Raw genomic sequence first — 19,776 nt, forward strand, 5'->3', positions numbered from 1 at the left:
CAATCATAATCTTTTTTAACAAAAAATGCAAAAGAATTTAACTTAAAATCAATAATGAGATTATAAACCTATTTAAAGGGAGTAATGAGGCTTTCGAAGGCATGGGTGACTATAAACGGACTTTTCCTACCAACAGAGGGTTTTAACCTCACGTTTCCCGAGTAAACACTTAATTATAATTCGTTTAAACAAAAAATTTAAAAAAATTCAACGTAAAATTAATAATGAGATTATAAACATCTTAGAGCGAGTAATGAAGCTTTTCAAGTCATGAATGAGTATAAATGGACTTTTCCTATCAACGGGGGGTTTTAACCTCACGTTATCCGAGTAAACACTCAATTATAATATTTTTTAACAAAAAATGCAAAAATATTCGACTTAAATTCAATAATGAGATTATAAACCTATTTAAAGCGACTAATGAGGCTTTCGAAGGCATGGGTGACTATAAGTGGACTTTTCCTACCAATAGAGGGTTTTAACCTCACGTTTCCCGAGTAAACACTTAATTATAATCCGTTTAAATAAAAAATGTAAAAAGATTCAACTTAAAATCAATAATGAGATTATAAACATTTTTAAAGCGAGTAATGAAGATTTTCAAGTCATGAATGATTATAAATGGACTTTTCCTATCAACGGGGGGTTTTAACCTCACGTTTCCTGAGTAAACACTCAATTATAATCTGTTTAAACAAAAAATATAAAAAAATTCAACTTAAAATCAATAATGAGATTATAAACCTATTTAAAGCGAGTAATGAGGCTTTCGAAGGCATGGGTGACTATAAACGGACTTTTTCTACCAACAGAGGGTTTTAACCTCACGTTTCCCGAGTAAACACTTAATTATAATTCGTTTAAACAAAAAATTTAAAAAAATTCAACTTAAAATCTATAATGAGATTATAAACATTTTAAAGCGAGTAATGAAGCTTTTCAAGTCATGAATGACTATAAATGGACTTTTCCTATCAACGGGGGGTTTTAACCTCACGTTTTTCGAGTAAACACTCAATCATAATCTTTTTTAACAAAAAATGTAAAAAAATTTAACTTAAAATCAACAATGAGATTATAAACCTATTTAAAGCGAGTAATGAGGCTTTCGAAGGCATGAGTGACTATAAGTGGACTTTTCCTACCAATAGAGGGTTTTAACGTCACGTTTCCCGAGTTAACACTTAATTATAATCCGTTTAAATAAAAAATGTAAAAAAATTAAACTTAAAATCAATAATGAGATTATAAACATTTTAAAGCGAGTAATGAAGCTTTTCAAGTCATGAATGACTATAAATGGACTTTTCCTATCAACGGGGGGTTTTAACCTCACGTTTTCCGAGTAAACACTCAATCATAATCTTTTTTAACAAAAAATGCAAAAAAAATTAACTTAAAATCAATAATGAGATTATAAACCTATTTAAAGCGAGTAATGAGGCTTTCGAAGGCATGAGGGACTATAAGTGAACTTTTCCTACCAATAGAGGGTTTTAACCTCACGTTTCCCGAGTAAACACTTAATTATAATCCGTTTAAATAAAAAATGTAAAAAAATTTAACTTAAAATCAATAATGAGATTATAAACATTTTAAAGCGAGTAATGAAGCTTTTCAAGTCATGAATGACTATAAAATGACTTTTCCTATCAACGGGGGGTTTTAACCTCACGTTTTCTGAGTAAACACTCAATTATAATCCTTTTTAACAAAATTCAACTTAATATCAATAATGAGATTATAAACCTATTTAAAGCGAGTAATGAGGCTTTCGAAGGCATGGGTGACTATAAACGAACTTTTCCTACGAATAGAGGGTTTTAACCTCACGTTTCCTGAGTAAACACTTAATTATAATCCGTTTAAACAAAAAATGTAAAAAAATTCAACTTAAAATCAATAATGAGATTATAAACATTTTAAAGCGAGTAATGAAGCGTTTCAATTCATGAATAACTATAAATGCACTTTTCCTATCAACGGGGGGTTTTAACCTCACGTTTCCTAAGTAAACACTCAATTATAATTTATTTAAACAAAAAAATGTAAAAAAATTCAACTTAAAATCAATAATGAGATTATAAACCTATTTAAAGCGAGTAATGAGGCTTTCGAAGGCATGGGTGACTATAAACGGACTTTTCCTTCCAACAGACGGTTTTTGAAATACCCCATACTTTGATATGGTGATAAATAAAATTGATCGAATGCATGTTGAGGTCAATTAAAATGTTTAGAAGTGATAAAAGACGAAAGGAGTAGTTTAGGATAAAATGTTTCGCAAGTGAGAAAATAATAATAAAATAATAATAATTTTATCAGAGGAGAATTTGTGAGATAAAAGGCGATTTGGAAGTCAAATGAGGCATAATAAGGTATTTTGGGTACCAAAGAGACAAGATAAAATTTTTAGAATAAAATAATATTTTATTAATAAAATATTATTAAAATATTAATATTTAGCCGGATGTCGAAGTCAATCAAGAAGAAAGATCATATGGTTGATCCAAGTGGGGGAGAAGATGACAAGCTCGACTCTATAAAAATATTTATCATGACATACATGTGATGGATAGTATGTTTGCATGCTAGGAGAGTTTCGAAAAATTTACAAAAGTCGGTATTGTACCTAGAGGTACAATAAAGTTGATTTAAACCTCGAACTAGATCAAATAGAGAATTTACAATGAAATTAAGAATTTTAAAGTCCCAGAATGGGTTAATATGGTGATTCGGAGTTCGAGGATCAATTTGGAGTCAAATTGGAATTTTCGCTATCCAGGGGCAAAATGGTCATTTGCCACCTGGGGACAAAATGGAAATTTTTAGAAAAGATTTTTGGCCCCATTTGACTTATTGGAGTAATATTTGAGGTTTAGAAGTGAAAATTTTTAATTTCGGTATAATTTGGAGTAAAAGGGTAAAATGGTAATTTTACCATTCGGAATCGAAAATTTAATTTTTTGAAAGGATTTTGATCAAATTTAATTATTTGGAGCGTGAAATGAGTATGAGGAGTGAAAATTATGCATTATGGAAAATTTTCAATTTTTGGGGTAAAAATGTAATTTTTAAAAAGTTCAGGGGCAAAAGTGTAATTTTGAAAAATTTGCTCCACCAAAACTTTGGAAAAATCTGGAAATATCACTTAAGACTTGGATAAGTCAAAGGGAATGCATGGTGAAAGAAAATAGGACAAGTGGATGGCTAGAAAAAAGAAATGAATTAATAAAATATTTAAAATATGAATAAAATAATATTATTTCATTAAACAATAAAAATGCATAAAAAAAATCAGCCCACCCATTCTTCTTCTTCAACATTCGGCCAAGCAAGAAACAAGAGAGATAAAGGAGAAAACAAAACCCTAGAGAGAGAAAATCAAAGAAAAAGTGTGAATTTTCAAGGAAATTAAGTGAAAAAGGTGAGATTTTTTCTATTAAGCTTGAGTTTTCTTAGTCCCAAGCATTTCTCTTTATTTTCCATGATTAAATTACATGTTTTCATGATGAATTCAATTCTGAAAAAATGGGTTAGGAGAGAGAAAGTTGTTGGATTTATTTGATTTTAATTTATGTTAGTGTTTTTAGTTAGTTTAGCATATTTAGAAACAAAACAACAAGAAAAGAATTTATTTTCTCCCTCAACCATTAATGGCTGAATTTACCATGTAGTGAGTGAGGATGAGTTTGATTTTATTCTAGGAGAATTGGTTAAGGAATAATGAATTATGAGCCTAGAAAAATAATGGGAATTTTCGGAGCAAAAATACGAATTTTTACCCATTAGGGGTATTTTCGTAATTTACTATTGGGACTGATAATTTGCATCACACTGAGGGAAATTAAGTTAATTTGGGTGCAATTGAGGTATAGAAACTGAAAAGAATTAAATTGGAGTTTAAACGAACCCGTTAGGAATTTAATCGGGTGATAAGACGAATTAGGCTAATACCGAATTTAGATAGTTACCAGTGCATTTTTGCATTCCATATCATGCATTGGTAGTCCAAATTAGTTTAATTTTGATTTAGTACCAACTTAGTGAATTTTCGATTTTGTACTGTGTCAAGGTGGTGAGTCCTCCAATAAAGGCAAGAAAATTACATCCGAGGACCAGTAGACAGAGTGCTTCGAAAGTCTGCATTCTAGACATTGTGAGTGAACTTATTATCATCTTAATTATCTAGAGTAGTTTTATACAACTATGTGATTTTATGAAAAATGGGTTTAAATGGTAAATTGTTATGTTTTAAGGGAAATTGTGATTTTATAAAATGATTTTATAAATTTTCTAGAAAATCGAATATTGGTTTTGGAAATAGAGTAATTGGAGACTGCTAGTTTGTGTTGCAAATTTATGGTTTTAAATTGAATGGCTTATGACAATAAATGAGCATGAATGGCTAAACTGCTTTTGGTGTTATAATTATTTATACTGTGTATTCAGCCTTGAGAGGGTAGGTTGCGATAAATTGTCATGTCATGCTAGAATGAATTTTATTGATTGGTGGATTATATATTAATTATTTACTGCAGAGGGGGTTTCGTGGACCAGCCTATTAGAGGGGCACGGTAAACTCCATTATATTATTACCTCGAACGGAGAGGCGCGTAGGGTATCTCCTGGGGTAAAGCTTAGGGTTCACTTCACGCTAAACCACCACGTGAAGGGGAACTCAGCCAACGCCAAGGAACGGCTGTATTTTTCTCAAACTAAAAATATATTTTAAGTGTATATGAAATTTTAACAGCCTTGGCGGACTCGGTTGGATGCCCTGCGCAAGGTATCACTGAGTATGAGTTCTGGCACGAGCCAAAGTTTTAAGAAATTCATAAGCCAAGTTGATTACTCGATTTATATGGATTGATTTTATTTGGTTGCAATGAACTGAAAGGTAATGAAATTACAGTATGATGACTTATTTTAATTGTCTCCATTTACTCGGCTTTAGATACTTTAGATGGTATCTGTTTACTCACTGGGATTATAAAATCTCACCCATTCTTCCTATACATTTTTCAGGCTCAGGACAGTTTGCAGATAGTCGAGTAGGACGAGAACTAAGCTCGGAACTGCATTATAGAAAGTAAGAGTTCACAGTCTTACATCCTCTTGGTCAATTGGAGCCCACGTGTCATTACTGATCAAAACTTATATTTTGGTTATCTTTATTTCTATTCATACAATTTTTACTTTACTTTCATGTGCGAAAAATTATTTACGAATATTTCTATAAAAATTTATTTTATGAGAAAATAGAATATTTTATTGATTATTTTTTAATAGTACTAGTTGTTAACAATTTGCTTTCAAATGAACGTTTTAGATACTTATTTTGTTTTTAAGTCATTAAATATATATTTTCTGCTTACCTACTACATTTTAACAAGTTTTGGGATTTTTGATGAAAAATTACGAAAATGCCCCTATGAGCCAGAAAATAATATTTTATTATTCTTATTTGAAAATGACTTATGATTTTTTTAAATGCGAGATTTAATAATTGTTACTCACCGGGGAGATGCGGAAGTTGATGCTAAGCCTTGCGGGGTTTTGATCGGCATTCGGGGTGAAGAATGTCTGTCGAGGCCCGCGGCTGTTGTCACGGGCTCGATGGGGAGTTCCGTGTCGTGACAGTTTTTACTTCACGTTTTCCGAGTAAACACGTAATTATAATTCGTTTAAACAAAAAATGTAAAAAAATTCAACTTAAAATCAATAATGAGATTATAAACATTTTAAAGCGAGTAATGAAGCTTTTCAAGTCATGAATGACTATAAATTGACTTTTCCTATCAATGGGGGGTTTTCACCTCACGTTTTTTGAGTAAACACTCAATCATAATCTTTTTTAACAAAAAATACAAAAACAATTTAACTTAAAATCATCAATGAGATTATAAACCTATTTAAAGCGAGTAATGAGGCTTTCGAAGGCATGAGTGACTATAAGTGGACTTTTCCTACCAATAGAGGGTTTTAACCTCACGTTTCTCGAGTAAACACTTAATTATAATCCGTTTAAACAAAAAATGTAAAAAAATTCAACTTAAAATCAATAGCGAGATTATAAACATTTTTAAAGCGAGCAATGATGCTTTTCAAGTCATGAATGACTATAAATGGACTTTTCCTATCAACGGAGGGTTTTAACCTCACGTTCCCCTAGTAAACACTCAATTATAATCTTCTTTAACAAAAAATGTAAAAAAATTTAACTTGAAATCAATAATGAGATTATAAACCTATTTAAAGCGAGTAATGAGGCTTTCGAGGAAATGGGTGACTATAAATGGACTTTTCCTATCAACAGAGGGTATTAACCTCACGTTTCCCGAGTAAACACTTAATTATAATCCGTTTAAACAAAAAATGGAAAAAAAATCAACTTTAAATCAATAATGAGATTATAAATATTTTTAAAGCGAGTAATGAAGCTTTTCAAGTCATGAATGACTATAAATGGACTTTTCCTATCAACGGGGGGTTTTAACCTCACGTTTCTTGAGTAAACACTCAATTATAATCTGTTTAAACAAAAAATGTAAAAAAATTCAACTTAAAATCAATAATGAGATTATAAACCTATTTAAAGCGAGTAATGAGGCTTTCGAAGGCATGGGTGACTATAAACGGACTTTTCCTACCAACAGAGGGTTTTAACCTCACGTTTCCCGAGTAAACACTTAATTATAATTCGTTTAAACAAAAAATGTAAAAAAATTCAACTTAAAATCAATAAGGAGATTATAAACATTTTAAATCGAGTAATGAAGCTTTTCAAGTCATGAATGACTATAAATGGACTTTTCCTATCAACGGAGGGTTTTAACCTCACGTTTTCCGAGTAAACAGTCAATTATAATCCGTTTAAACAAAAAATGTAAAAAAATTTAAGTTAAAATCAATAATGAGATTATAAACCTTTTTAAAGCGAGTAATGAAGCTTTTCAAGTCATGAATGACTATAAATGGACTTTTCCTATCAACGGGGGGTTTTAACCACACGTTTCCTGAGTAAACACTCAATTATAATCTGTTTAAACAAAAAAATGTAAAAAAATTCAACTTAAAATCAATAATGAGATTATAAACCTATTTAAAGCGAGTGATGAGGCTGTCGAAGGCATGGGTGACTATAAACGGACTTTTCCTACCAACAGAGGGTTTTAACCTCACGTTTCCCGAGTAAACACTTAATTATAATCCGTTTAAACAAAAAATGTAAAAAAATTCAACTTAAAATCAATAATGAGATTGTAAACATTTTAAAGCGAGTAATGAAGCTTTTCAAGTCATGAATGACTATAAATGGACTTTTCCTACCAACGGGGGGTTTTAACCTCACGTTTTCCGAGTAAACACTCAATCATAATCTTTTTAACAAAAAATGCAAAAGAATTTAACTTAAAATCAATAATGAGATTATAAACCTATGTAAAGCGAGTAATGAGGCTTTCGAAGGCATGGGTGACTATAAAGGGACTTTTCCCATCAACAGAGGGTTTTAACCTCACGTTTCTCGAGTAAACACCTAATTATAATCCGTTTAAATAAAAAATGTAAAAAAATTCAACTTAAAATCAATAATGAGATTATAAACATTTTTAAAGCGAGTAATGAAGATTTTCAAGTCATGAATGACTATAAATGGACTTTTCCTATCAACGGGGGGTTTTAATCTCACGTTTTCTGAGTAAACACTCAATTATAATCTTTTTTAACAAAAAATACAAAAAAATTAAAATTAATATCAATAATGAGATTATAAACCTATTTAAAGCGAGTAATGAGGCTTTCGAAGGCATGGGTGACTATAAACGAACTTTTCCTACGAACAGAGGGTTTTAACCTCACGTTTCCCGAGTAAACACTTAATTGCAATCCGTTTAAAGAAAAAATGTAAAAAAATTCAACTTAAAATCAATAATGATAATATAAACATTTTAAAGCGAGTAATGAAGCTTTTCAAGTCATGAATGACTATAAATGGACTTTTCCTCTCAACGGGGGGTTTTAACCACACGTTTCCTGAGTAAACACTCAATTATAATCTGTTTAAACAAAAAAATGTAAAAAAATTCAACTTAAAATCAATAATGAGATTATAAACCTATTTAAAGCGAGTAATGAGGCTTTCGAAGGCATGGGTGACTATAAACGGACTTTTCCTACCAACAGAGGGTTTTAACCTCACGTTTCCCGAGTAAACACTTAATTATAATTCGTTTAAACAAAAAATGTAAAAAAATTCACCTTAAAATCAATAATGAGATTATAAACATTTTAAAGCGAGTAATGAAGCTTTTCAAGTCATGAATGACTATAAACGGACTTTTCCTATCAACGGGGGGTTTTAACCTCACGTTTTCCGAGTAAACACTCAATCATAATCTTTTTTAACAAAAAATGCAAAAAAATTTAACTTAAAATCAACAATGAGATTATAAACCTATTTAAAGCGAGTAATGAGGCTTTCGAAGGCATGAGTGACTATAAGTGGACTTTTCCTACCAATAGAGGGTTTTAACCTCACGTTTCCCGAGTGAACACTTAATTATAATCCGTTTAAACAAAAAATGTAAAAAAATTCAACTTAAAATCAATAACGAGATTATAAACATTTTTAAAGCGAGCAATGATACTTTTCAAGTCATGAATGACTATAAATGGACTTTTCCTATCAACGGAGGGTTTTAACCTCACGTTCCCCTAGTAAACACTCAATTATAATCTTCTTTAACAAAAAAATGTAAAAAAATTTAACTTGAAATCAATAATGAGAATATAAACCTTTTTAAAGCGAGTAATGAGGCTTTCGAGGAAATGGGTGACTATAAATGGACTTTTCCTATCAACAGAGGGTTTTAACCTCACGTTTCTCGAGTAAACACTTAATTATAATCCGTTTAAACAAAAAATGGAAAAAAAATCAACTTTAAATCAATAATGAGATTATAAACCTATTTAAAGCGAGTAATGAGGCTTTCGAAGGCATGGGTGACTATAAACGGACTTTTCCTACCTACAGAGGGTTTTAACCTCCCATTTTCCGAGTCAACACTTAATTATAATTCGTTTAAACAAAAAATGTAAAAAAATTCAACTTAAAATCAATAATGAGATTATAAACCTATTTAAAGCGAGTAATGAGGCTTTCGAAGGCATGGGTGACTATAAACGGACTTTTCCTACCTACAGAGGGTTTTAACCTCACATTTCCCGAGTCAACACTTAATTATAATTCGTTTAAACAAAAAATGTAAAAAAATTCAACTTAAAATCAATAATGAGATTATAAACATTTTAAAGCAAGTAATGAAGCTTTTCAAGTTAGGAATGACTATAAATGGACTTTTCCTATCAAGGGGGGGTTTTAACCTCAAGTTTTTCGAGTAAACAGTCAATTATAATCCGTTTAAACAAAAAATGTAAAAAAATTCAACTTAAAATCAATAATGAGATTATAAACCTTTTTAAAGCGAGGAATGAAGCTTTTCAAGTCATGAATGACTATAAATGGACTTTTCCTATCAACGGGGGGTTTTAACCACACGTTTCCTGAGTAAACACTCAATTATAATCCGTTTAAACAAAAAAATGTAAAAAAATTCAACTTAAAATCAATAATGAGATTATAAACCTATTTAAAGCGAGTAATGAGGCTTTTGAAGGCATGGGTGACTACAAACGGACTTTTCCTACCAACAGAGGGTTTTAACCTCACGTTTTCTGAGTAAACACTCAATTATATTCTTCTTTAACAAAAAATGGAAAAAAATTTAACTCAAAATCAATAATGAGATTATAAACCTATTTAAAGCGAGTAATGAGGCTTTCGAAGGCATGGGCGACTATAAAAAGACTTTTCCTATCAACAGAGGGTTTTAACCTCATGTTTCCCGAGTAAACACTTAATTATAATCCGTTTAAATAAAAAATGAAAAAAATTCAACTTAAAATCAATAATGAGATTATAAACATTTTTAAAGCGAGTAATAAAGCTTTTCAAGTCATGAATGACTATAAATGGACTTTTCCTATCAACGGGGGGTTTTAACCTCACGTTTCCTGAGTAAACACTCAATTATAATCTATTTAAGAAAAAAATATAAAAAAATTCAACTTAAAATCAATAATGAGATTATAAACCTTTTTAAAGCGAGTAATGAGGCTTTCGAAGAAATGGGCGACTATAAATGGACTTTTCCTATCAACAGAGGGTTTTAACCTCACGTTTCCTGAGTAAACACTTAATTATAATCCGTTTAAACAAAAAATTTAAAAAAATTCAACTTAAAATCAATAACGAGATTATAAACATTTTTACAGGGAGTAATGAAGCTTTTCAAGTCATGAGTGACTATAAATGGGCTTTTCCTATCAACGGGGGGTTTTAACCTAACGTTTTCCGAGTAAACACTTAATTATATTCTTTTTTAACAAAAAATGCAAAAAACTTTTAACTTAAAGTCAATAATGAGATCATAAACCTATTTAAAGCGAGTAATGAGGCTTCCGAATGCATGGGTGACTATAAATGGACTTTTCCTGCCAACAGAGGGTTTTAACCTCACGTTTCCCGAGTAAACACTTAATTATAATCTGTTTGAACAAAAATGTAAAAAAATTTAACTTAAAATCAATAATAAGATTATAAACCTATTTAAAGCGAGTAATGAGGCTTTCGAAGGCATGGGTGACTATAAATGGACTTTTTCTACCAACAGAGGGTTTTAACCTCATGTTTCCCGAGTAAACACTTAATTATAATCCGTTTAAACAAAAAATATAAAAAAATTCAACGTAAAATCAATAATGAGATTATAAACATTTATAAAGCGAGTAATGAAGCTTTTGAAGTCATGAATGACTATAAATGGACTTTTCCTATCAACGGGGGGTTTTAACCTCACGTTTCTTGAGTAAACACTCAATTATAATCTGTTTAAACAAAAAATGTAAAAAAATTCAACTTAAAATCAATAATGAGATTATAAACCTATTTAAAGCGAGTAATGAGGCTTTCGAAGGCATGGGTGACTATAAACGGACTTTTCCTACCTACAGAGGGTTTTAACCTCACATTTCCCGAGTCAACACTTAATTATAATTCGTTTAAACAAAAAATGTAAAAAAATTCAACTTAAAATCAATAATGAGATTATAAACATTTTAAAGCAAGTAATGAAGCTTTTCAAGTTAGGAATGACTATAAATGGACTTTTCCTATCAAGGGGGGGTTTTAACCTCAAGTTTTCTGAGTAAACAGTCAATTATAATCCGTTTAAACAAAAAATGTAAAAAAATTCAACTTAAAATCAATAATGAGATTATAAACCTTTTTAAAGCGAGGAATGAAGCTTTTCAAGTCATGAATGACTATAAATGGACTTTTCCTATCAACGGGGGGTTTTAACCACACGTTTCCTGAGTAAACACTCAATTATAATCCGTTTAAATAAAAAAATGTAAAAAAATTCAACTTAAAATCAATAATGAGATTATAAACCTATTTAAAGCGAGTAATGAGGCTTTTGAAGGCATGGGTGACTATAAACGGACTTTTCCTACCAACAGAGGGTTTTAACCTCACGTTTTCTGAGTAAACACTCAATTATATTCTTCTTTAACAAAAAATGGAAAAAAATTTAACTCAAAATCAATAATGAGATTATAAACCTATTTAAAGCGAGTAATGAGGCTTTCGAAGGCATGGGCGACTATAAAAAGACTTTTCCTATCAACAGAGGGTTTTAACCTCATGTTTCCCGAGTAAACACTTAATTATAATCCGTTTAAATAAAAAATGTAAAAAAATTCAACTTAAAATCAATAATGAGATTATAAACATTTTTAAAACGAGTAATGAAGCTTTTCAAGTCATGAATGACTATAAATGGACTTTTCCTATCAACGGGGGGTTTTAACCTCACGTTTCCTGAGTAAACACTCAATTATAATCTATTTAAGCAAAAAATATAAAAAAATTCAACTTAAAATCAATAATGAGATTATAAACCTTTTTAAAGCGAGTAATGAGGCTTTCGAAGAAATGGGCGACTATAAATGGACTTTTCCTATCAACAGAGGGTTTTAACCTCACGTTTCCTGAGTAAACACTTAATTATAATCCGTTTAAACAAAAAATTTAAAAAAATTCAACTTAAAATCAATAACGAGATTATAAACATTTTTACAGGGAGTAATGAAGCTTTTCAAGTCATGAGTGACTATAAATGGGCTTTTCCTATCAACGGGGGGTTTTAACCTAACGTTTTCCGAGTAAACACTTAATTATATTCTTTTTTAACAAAAAATGCAAAAAACTTTTAACTTAAAGTCAATAATGAGATCATAAACCTATTTAAAGCGAGTAATGAGGCTTCCGAATGCATGGGTGACTATAAATGGACTTTTCCTGCCAACAGAGGGTTTTAACCTCACGTTTCCCGAGTAAACACTTAATTATAATCTGTTTGAACAAAAATGTAAAAAAATTTAACTTAAAATCAATAATAAGATTATAAACCTATTTAAAGCGAGTAATGAGGCTTTCGAAGGCATGGGTGACTATAAATGGACTTTTTCTACCAACAGAGGGTTTTAACCTCACGTTTCCCGAGTAAACACTTAATTATAATCCGTTTAAACAAAAAATATAAAAAAATTCAACGTAAAATCAATAATGAGATTATAAACATTTATAAAGCGAGTAATGAAGCTTTTGAAGTCATGAATGACTATAAATGGACTTTTCCTATCAACGGGGTTTTAACCTCACGTTTCCTGAGTAAACACTCAATTATAATCTCTTTAAACAAAAAATGTAAAAAATTCAACTTAAAATCAATAATGAGATTATAAACCTATTTAAAGCGAGTAATGAGGCTTTCGAAGGCATGGGTGACCATAAATGGACTTTTCCTACCAATAGAGGGTTTTAACCTCACGTTTCCCGAGTCAACACTTAATTATAATCCGTTTAAACAAAAAATGTAAAAAAATTCAACTTAAAATCAATAGCGAGACTATAAACATTTTTAAAGCGAGCAATGATGCTTTTCAAGTCATGAATGACTATAAATGGACTTTTCCTATCAACGGAGGGTTTTATCCTCACGTTCCCCTAGTAAACACTCAATTATAATCTCCTTTCACAAAAAATGTAAAAAAATTTAACTTAAAATCAATAATGAGATTATAAACCTTTTTAAAGCGAGTAATGAGGCTTTCGAAGAAATGGGTGACTATAAATGGACTTTTCCTATCAACAGAGGGTTTTAACCTCACGTTTCCCGAGTAAACACTTAATTATAATCCGTTTAAACAAAAAATGGAAAAAAATTCAACTTAAAATCAATAATGAGATTATAAACATTTTTAAAGCGAGTAATGGAGCTTTTCAAGTCATGAATGACTATAAATGGACTTTTCTTATCAACGGGGGGTTTTATCCTCACGTTTTCTGAGTAAACACTCAATTATAATCTGTTTAAACAAAAAATATAAAAAATTCAACTTAAAATCAATAATGAGATTATAAACCTATTTAAAGTGAGAAATGAGGCTTTCGAAGGCATGGGTGACTATAAACGGACTTTTCCTACCAACAGAGGGTTTTAACCTCACGTTTCCCGAGTAAACACTTAATTATAATCCGTTTAAACAAAAAATGAAAAAAAATTCAACTTAAAATCAATAATGAGATTATAAACATTTTTAAAGCGAGTAATGAAGCTTTCCAAGTCATTAATGACTATAAATGGACTTTTCCTATCAACGGGGGGTTTTAACCTCACGTTTCCTGAGTAAACACTCAATTATAATCTGTTTAAACAAAAAATGTAAAAAAATTCAACCTAAAATCAATAATGAGATTATAAACCTATTTAAAGCGAGTAATGAGGCTTTCGAAGGCATGGGTGACTATAAACGGACTTTTCCTACCAACAGAGGGTTTTAACCTCATGTTTCCCGAGTCAACACTTAATTATAATCCGTTTAAACAAAAAATGTAAAAAAATTCAACTTAAAATCAATAACGAGATTATAAACATTTTTAAAGCGAGCAATGATACTTTTCAAGTCATGAATGACTATAAATGGACTTTTCCTATCAACGGAGGGTTTTAACCTCACGTTCCCCTAGTAAACACTCAATTATAATCTTCTTTAACAAAAAATGTAAAAAAATTTAACTTAAAATCAATAATGAGATTATAAACCTTTTTAAAGCGAGTAATGAGGCTTTCGAAGAAATGGGTGACTATAAATGGACTTTTCCTTTCAACAGAGGGTTTTAACCTCACGTTTCCCGAGTAAACACTTAATTATAATCCGTTTAAACAAAAAATAGAAAAAAATTCAACTTAAAATCAATAATGAGATTATAAACATTTTTAAAGCGAGTAATGAAGCTTTTCAAGTCATGAATGACTATAAATGGACTTTTCCTATCAACGGGGGGTTTTAACCTCACGTTTTTTGAGTAAACACTCAATCATAATCTTTTTTAAGAAAGAATGCAAAAAAATTTAACTTAAAATCAACAATGAGATTATAAACCTATTTAAAGCGAGTAATGAGGTTTTCGAAGGCATGAGTGACTATAAGTGGACTTTTCCTACCAATAGAGGGTTTTAACCTCACGTTTCTCGAGTAAACACTTAATTATAATCCGTTTAAACAAAAAATGTAAAAAAATTAAATTTAAAATCAATAGCGAGATTATAAACAATTTTAAAGCGAGCAATGATGCTTTTCAAGTCATGAATGACTATAAAGGGACTTTTCCTATCAATGGAGGGTTTTAACCTCACGTTCCCCTAGTAAACACTCAATTATAATCTTCTTTAACAAAAAATGTAAAAAAATTTAACTTGAAATCAATAATGAAATTATAAACCTTTTTAAAGCGAGTAATGAGGCTTTCGAGGAAATGGGTGACTATAAATGGACTTTTCCTATCAACAGAGGGTTTTAACCTCACGTTTCCCAAGTAAACACTTAATTATAATCCGTTTAAACAAAAAATGGAAAAAAAATCAACTTTAAATCAATAATGAGATTATAAACATTTTTAAAGCGAGTAATGAAGCTTTTCAAGTCATGAATGACTATAAATGGACTTTTCCTATCAACGGGGGGTTTTAACCTCACGTTTCCTGAGTAAACACTCAATTATAATCTGTTTAAACAAAAAATGTAAAAACATTCAACTTAAAATCAATAATGAGACTATAAACCTATTTAAAGCGAGTAATGAGGCTTTCGAAGGCATGGGTGACTATAAACGGACTTTTCCTACCTACAGAGGGTTTTAACCTCACGTTTCCCGAGTAAACACTTAATTATAATTCGTTTAAACAAAAAATGTAAAAAAATTCAACTTAAAATCAATAATGAGATTATAAACATTTTAAAGCGAGTAATGAAGCTTTTCAAGTCATGAATGACTATAAATGGACTTTTCCTATCAACGGAGGGTTTTAACCTCACGTTTTTCGAGTAAACAGTCAATTATAATCCGTTTAAACAAAAAATTGAAAAAAATTTAACTTAAAATCAATAATGAGATTATAAACCTTTTTAAAGCGAGTAATGAAGCTTTTCAAGTCATGAATGACTATAAATGGACTTTTCCTATCAACGGGGGGTTTTAACCACACGTTTCCTGAGTAAACACTCAATTATAATCTGTTTAAACAAAAAAATGTAAAAAAATTCAACTTAAAATCCATAATGAGATTATAAACCTATTTAAAGCGAGTAATGAGGCTTTCGAAGGCATGGGTGACTATAAACGGACTTTTCCTATCAACAGAGGGTTTTAACCTCACGTTTCTCGAGTAAACACTTAATTATAATTCGTTTAAACAAAAAATGTAAAAAAATTCAACTTAAAATCAATTATGAGATTATAAACATTTTAAAGCGAGTAATGAAGCTTTTCAAGTCATGAATGACTATAAATGGACCTTTCCTATCAACGGGGGGTTTTAACCTCACGTTTTCCGAGTAAACACTCAATCATAATCTTTTTTAGCAAAAAATGCAAAAGAATTTAACTTAAAATCAATAATGAGATTATAAACCTATGTAAAGCGAGTAATGAGGCTTTCGAAGGCATGGGTGACTATAAAGGGACTTTTCCTATCAACAGAGGGTTTTAACCTCACGTTTCCCGAGTAAACACTTAATTATAATCCGTTTAAATAAAAAATGTAAAAAAATTCAACTTAAAATCAATAATCAGATTATAAACATTTTTAAAGCGAGTAATGAAGATTTTCAAGTTATGAATGACTATAAATGGACTTTTCCTATCAACGGGGGGTTTTAACCTCACGTTTTCTGAGTAAACACTCAATTATAATCTTTTTTAACAAAAAATGCAAAAAAATTCAACTTAATATCAATAATGTGATTATAAACCTATTTACAGCGAGTATTGAGGCTTTCGAAGGCATGGTTGACTATAAACGAACTTTTCCTACGAACAGAGGGTTTTAACCTCACGTTTCCCGAGTAAACACTTAATTATAATCCGTTTAAACAAAAAATGTAAAAAAATTCAACTTAAAATCAATAATGAGATTATAAACATTTTAAAGCGAGTAATGAAGCTTTTCAAGTCATGAATGACTATAAATGGACTTTTCCTACCAACGGGTGGTTTTAACCTCACGTTTTCCGAGTAAACACTCAATCATAATCTTTTTTAACAAAAAATGCAAAACAATTTAACTTAAAATCAATAATGAGATTATAAACCTATGTAAAGCGAGTAATGAGGCTTTCGAAGGCATGGGTGACTATAAAGGGACTTTTCCCATCAACAGAGGGTTTTAACCTCACGTTTCCCGAGTAAACACTTAATTATAATCCGTTTAAATTAAAAATGTAAAAAATTCAACTTAAAATCAATAATGAGATTATAAACATTTTTAAAGCGAGTAATGAAGATTTTCAAGTCATGAATGACTATAAATGGACTTTTCCTATCAACGGGGGGTTTTAACCTCACGTTTTCTGAGTAAACACTCAATTATAATCTTTTTTAACAAAAAATACAAAAAAATTCAACTTAATATCAATAATGAGATTATAAACCTATTTAAAGCGAGTAATGAGGCTTTCGAAGGCATGGGTGACTATAAACGAACTTTTCCTACGAACAGAGGGTTTTAACCTCACGTTTCCCGAGTAAACACTTAATTGTAATCCGTTTAAACAAAAAATGTAAAAAAATTCAACTTAAAATCAATAATGAGATTATAAACATTTTAAAGCGAGTAATGAAGCTTTTCAAGTCATGAATGACTATAAATGGACTTTTCCTATCAACGGGGGGTTTTAACTACACGTTTCTTGAGTAAACACTCAATTATAATCTGTTTAAACAAAAAAATGTAAAAAAATTCAACTTAAAATCAATAATTAGATTATAAACCTATTTAAAGCGAGTAATGAGGCTTTCGAAGGCATGGGTGACTATAAACGGACTTTTCCTACCAACAGAGGGTTTTAACCTCATGTTTCCCGAGTAAACACTTAATTATAATTCGTTTAAACAAAAAATGTAAAAAAATTCAACTTAAAATCAATAATGAGATTATAAACATTTTAAAGCGAGTAATGAAGCTTTTCAAGTCATGAATGACTATAAATGGACTTTTCCTATCAACGGGGGGTTTTAACCTCACGTTTTCCGAGTAAACACTCAATCATAATCTTTTTTAACAAAAAATGCAAAAAAAATTTAACTTAAAATCAACAATGAGATTATAAACCTATTTAAAGCGAGTAATGAGGCTTTCGAAGGCATGAGTGACTATAAGTGAACTTTTCCTACCAATAGAGGGTTTTAACCTCACGTTTCCCGAGTAAACACTTAATTATAATCCGTTTAAACAAAAAATGTAAAAAAATTCAACTTAAAATCAATAGCGAGATTATAAACATTTTTAAAGCGAGCAATGATGCTTTTCAAGTCATGAATGACTATAAATGGACTTTTCCTATCAACGGAGGGTTTTAACCTCACGTTCCCCTAGTAAACACTCAATTATAATCTTCTTTTAACAAAAAATGTAAAAAAATTTAACTTGAAATTAATAATGAGAATATAAACCTTTTTAAAGTGAGTAATGAGGCTTTCGAGGAAATGGGTGACTATAAATGGACTTTTCCTATCAACAGAGGGTTTTAACCTCACGTTTCTCGAGTAAACATGTCACGACCCGGAACTCCCATCGGGCCCGTGACAACCGCCGCGACGTCCCGATAAGCACTCATTACCCCGAATGCCGATCGAAACCCCGCAAGGCTTAGCATCAACTTCCGCATCTCCCCGGTGAGCGACAGTTATTAAATCTCGCATTTCAAGAAATCATAAGTTGTTTCCAACTCAAAACAATAAAAATATTATTTTCTAGCTCACTAGGGCATTTTCGTCATTTTCTTTTTTTTTTTTGAAATTTCGAAATCCGAAAAAATGTAATATGTAAGTGGAAACACATATTTCATGATTTAAATTAAATTTTGAAGTCTAAAACATTCGTTTAAAGTAAAATTATAGCTATTTGAATATAATAAAAATATTAAATAAAATATTCTATTTTCTTAAAACACAATATTTTCAAAGTCTTCCTAAAATAACTTTTGTAACGTAAGAGTAAAATAAATTTATTCATATAGTAATAAAGATAATTAAAGTATGAAATTTCGTTTACAGTGACACGTGGGCCCCCAATTAACCAAGAAGGTGTAGAGCTACGAACCCTTACTTCCTATGATGCAACTCCGAGATTAATTCTCGTCTTAATCAACTATCAACAAACTGTCCTGAGCCTGAAAAATGGATAGGAAGAGGGGTGAGATTAAATAATCCCAGTGAGTAAACAATTACCATCAAAAGCATCTAAAGCCGAGTAGATGGAGACAATATAAAAACGTTATATCTCAATAATGTTCATAACACGAAATTCGTTTCAATCTATACCAAATAATTTCTTTTCATCAAAATTTCCCCGACTTATGAATTTTTTTAAACTTGGCCCCTGCCAATATCATTCTCGCGGGTACCTTCGTCAAGGTATCCCACTGAGACCGCCAAGGCTGTTCAATGACCCATACCCATAAACATGTTTTCACATCTGACACACAGCTGTTCCTTGGCGTTGGCTGAGTCTCACTCTCACGTGGTGGCCCGAACTTGAGGTGCACTCAAATCATACCTCAGGAGATACTTCACCCAACATCTCCCCCCGGAGGTAAGTATATAATTGAGTTACCGTGCCCTTCTCATAGGCAGTCCACGGAAACCCCCACCACTGCAGTGACCGTTTAATATACCACCAGACCCATAAAAATTCCAGTAGCATAATATGGCGAATAAAATGTAATCCAGTCTACCGAGACCAATCCAAAATTGTTCATATATTTCATGCCAACCCCAAAAATTTAGCCATCATGCTACCATAGTGTCATAAGCCCCAATTTCAATAACATATAAAATCATAAATTTCAACACAGTCTCCATATACTCAATTTTCCCAAAACAATATTTGATTTCAAAACCAGTATAAATCTCATTTTTTATTAAAAAACATTTTAATTGAAAAACATAATATTTTATAATTTAAATTCACCATTCAATAAAAGCATCAAACAAGTATAATTACTCTAGATATTTAAGACGATAAATTGTCCACTCACAGTTCTAGGAGTCGATGTACTCCTAATCCCAGTCTTCAAGCACAA

The 19,776-nt window shown here is 30.6% G+C and overlaps 1 long non-coding RNA gene across 1 annotated transcript; it reads left to right on the top strand.

Moving 5' to 3' along the window:
* The first annotated feature begins 3,279 nt into the window (after positions 1-3,279).
* Positions 3,280-5,154, top strand: LOC148764675 (uncharacterized). Its single transcript, XR_016024796.1, has 3 exons — positions 3,280-3,430; positions 4,079-4,162; positions 5,032-5,154. It is a non-coding gene; the product is annotated as an uncharacterized LOC148764675 (long non-coding RNA).
* Positions 5,155-19,776: the final 14,622 nt, after the last annotated feature.

The sequence above is a fragment of the Theobroma cacao genome, chromosome 1 (assembly GCF_053813885.1).
Source record: "Theobroma cacao isolate CCN51 chromosome 1, ASM5381388v1, whole genome shotgun sequence".
Taxonomy (NCBI): domain Eukaryota; kingdom Viridiplantae; phylum Streptophyta; class Magnoliopsida; order Malvales; family Malvaceae; genus Theobroma; species Theobroma cacao.